The following is a 3,058-nucleotide window of genomic DNA, read 5'->3' on the forward strand; positions in this document are numbered from 1 at the left end:
ATCTAATCTGAGACTAGGATCTAAGTGGAATAAATTGTTAAATAATTATTCAATCGTTAATCTACTAGCACTCAACAGAACCGATTAATTCATACTAAATGCATTTTGCTCGAATGCAGAGGGTTAGCGGAATGATGAGCGAATTGCGGTGCACAAAGCAAATCGGCGAAATGCCAGTTTATCTATTTGAATAATGGAAAAAAGTAGGGAAGGTAATGTCAGAGACATAACTGGATCGATATATCGATATTCGGATATGTGAAAAAGCATATCAGTTTTATTCGTATTCACGTCATACATGCTTTTCCATGCATCCGAATATCGATAACCGCAAGTACTAGTTGATTAATTGTGTGAATTATACAAATTTCAATACTTCACACGTCTATTTGTAACGGTACAATTATAAGGCGGAACACACAAGAGCAAAAAATTACGGGGTTGTGTGGGGGAAGAGACCAATTGAATCTAAAATGCAATGTTAAAATTTCACCATAAATTGAAAAATCCACAACAAATCGTTTTTAGCCATTTAGGATTTTCAAATTTAAATTAGGAATAAATATGACATTGATTTCAAAAACTTACTTGTCAAAACAGTCTCGGAAATACAAATTGTATAGCGATTTGAAAGAATGTGCACAAAACGAAAGCAATCATTTTTGATTTTAGGAATAATAAAACTACAAATTTTTTATTTAAGCGTGGACAAATAGTATCCACAGTTCCTTCAAAAAATCATGAGAAATGGTAAAATAATATATAGTGATGTGATATGCACTTCACAAACTAGATACTTTAGTAAACATCATACGAGCCAGTTTTATATATTTATTATTTTATTCAGGCCTATTTGCGTACAAGCTGTACGTGGCCGATTTAGCTGAGTTTTTAAATAAAAGATTTTTTTTTTGTATTGGATCTCGTTGTCACCCTTTTTCTAGGGGGAGAGGAGCTTCCATTTTTCTCCTGCGAGGATTGAGGGGCACTTCGTTCGTGGTTCGTCTCGTCATCCATTGCCGCATCGGTGGTATTGTTGTTGATTTCGTTGCTAGTTGCTGTAGATGCGCTTTGTTGTACATTGTTTGCAGTTGCTGGTTGGTTGGATGGTAAGCTGTTAACTGCAGCTGGTGTACTTTGTTCTATAGGGGATACGTTGGATGGTTTCGTTGAAGAGGATGCTTCACTGTTGTTGGTGACTGTCACAGGTATACTGGGGTTGCTTGGGGTTGATGTGAAGGAAGCACCGTATTCCTTTGGTATATTTTTTTTTTATTCAATATTATAATATAATTTTAAGGCACACTGCTTAAGCTCTAAGATGCCAAGGATATTTACTAATCTTAATTACGACTATATTAAAACTAGAATAGTATCATTATGTAATGCCGGTGAATTGGATATTGCATGAGGGTCTTCCATATGGCGTTTGCAAATATCCATGTTGGCCGCATCCTTCGGTCCGTGTGGGTCCGCGGGAAACACCCCCAGGCTACGAAGGCCTGGCGGGTGGCCCGCATGCTGGTTTTCGACTGGAGCGGTCTTCCCTGGACGATGATGGTGATGTTACGGAAGAGATGAAGAAAAAAAAAAGTAAATATTGTGGAAACGGGGTAAAACAGGGGATGTGGGGACAAAATGTCTGAAAACGATAGAGATCTAATTAGTTGCCATCGAGATGGTGAAGAGACAGGGAAGGGGGAACGAAAAAGTTAGTGACAAAAAAAAGATCTTGTTAGTTCCAATGAAGATGGTGGACAGGGACGGGGATCGAGAGAATCGGGCGGATGTTAGTGTCGAACCTGTAGGTGGAGTTTATACTTTCTGAACGAGGATAAACACATTACACTTGTATATCAATGTGTTTAAGGTACTGGTATATGAGAAGCATATATGAACTATCCCGACTCGCCAACACATCCCGAACCGGAACCTCAGGCGGTCTACCTCGGGCCCTAAGGGATTCCAGTAGCTTCGACCTGGCGTCACGATACTCTACGCACGACCACACGACATGCTCGATGTCCTGATAACCGTCGCCACAGGTGCAGAGACCGCTCTCCGCAAGCCCAACACGCCGGAGATGTGCGTTGAAGGTGTAGTGATTTGACATGAGCCGCGACATAACACGAATGAAATCGCGACTCACGTTCATCCCCCTGAACCAAGGTTTCGTCGATACCCTAGGGATAATGGAATGTAGCCATCGTCCCAGTTCGCCATTGCTCCATGAAGTTTGCCAACTTTCGAGAGTTTTCTGACGAGAGATACTGAAAAATTCATTGAAGCAGATTGGTCTTTCATAAATATCACCTTCCAATGCGCCCACTTTAGCCAATGAGTCTGCCTTTTCATTGCCCGGAATGGAACAATGCGAAGGGACCCAGACTAACGATATTAAATAAGACCGTTCAGATAAAGTTCTCAAATGTTCCCGTATTTTCCCCAGGAAATATGGGGGATACTTTCCTGGCTTCATTGTCCGGAGAGCTTCTATTGAGCTTAGACTGTCCGTAACAATGAAATAATGGTCTTTGGGCAAGGTTTCAATGATCTCGAGGGTGTACTGAATAGCAGCTAATTCTGCGACGTAAACTGAAGCCGGATCACTGAGTTTGTAAGAAGCGGTGATGTTTTGATTGAAGATGCCGAAGCCTGTGGACCTGTCGATGTTTGATCCGTCAGTGTAAAACACCTTTTCACAGTTGACTGTTCTAAATTTATTATAGAAAATATTTGGGGCCACTTGAGGGCGCACGTGATCCGGAATTCCATGAATTTCTTCTCTCATGGATGTGTCGAAAAACACAGTAGAATCAGAAGTATCCAAGAAATGAGCACGGTTGGAAACAAACGAAGAAGGATTAATATTCTGAGCCATGTAATCAAAATACAAGGACATAAAACGGGTCTGAGAATTGAGCTCGACAAGCCTTTCGAAGTTTTCAATCACCATCGGATTCAAGATATCGCATCGGATAAGCAATCGATATGAGAGATCCCAGAATCGATTTTTCAACGGTAATACGCCCGCGAGCACTTCGAGACTCATCGTATG

The sequence above is a fragment of the Malaya genurostris genome, chromosome 2, assembly GCF_030247185.1.
Source record: "Malaya genurostris strain Urasoe2022 chromosome 2, Malgen_1.1, whole genome shotgun sequence".
Classification (NCBI taxonomy): domain Eukaryota; kingdom Metazoa; phylum Arthropoda; class Insecta; order Diptera; family Culicidae; genus Malaya; species Malaya genurostris.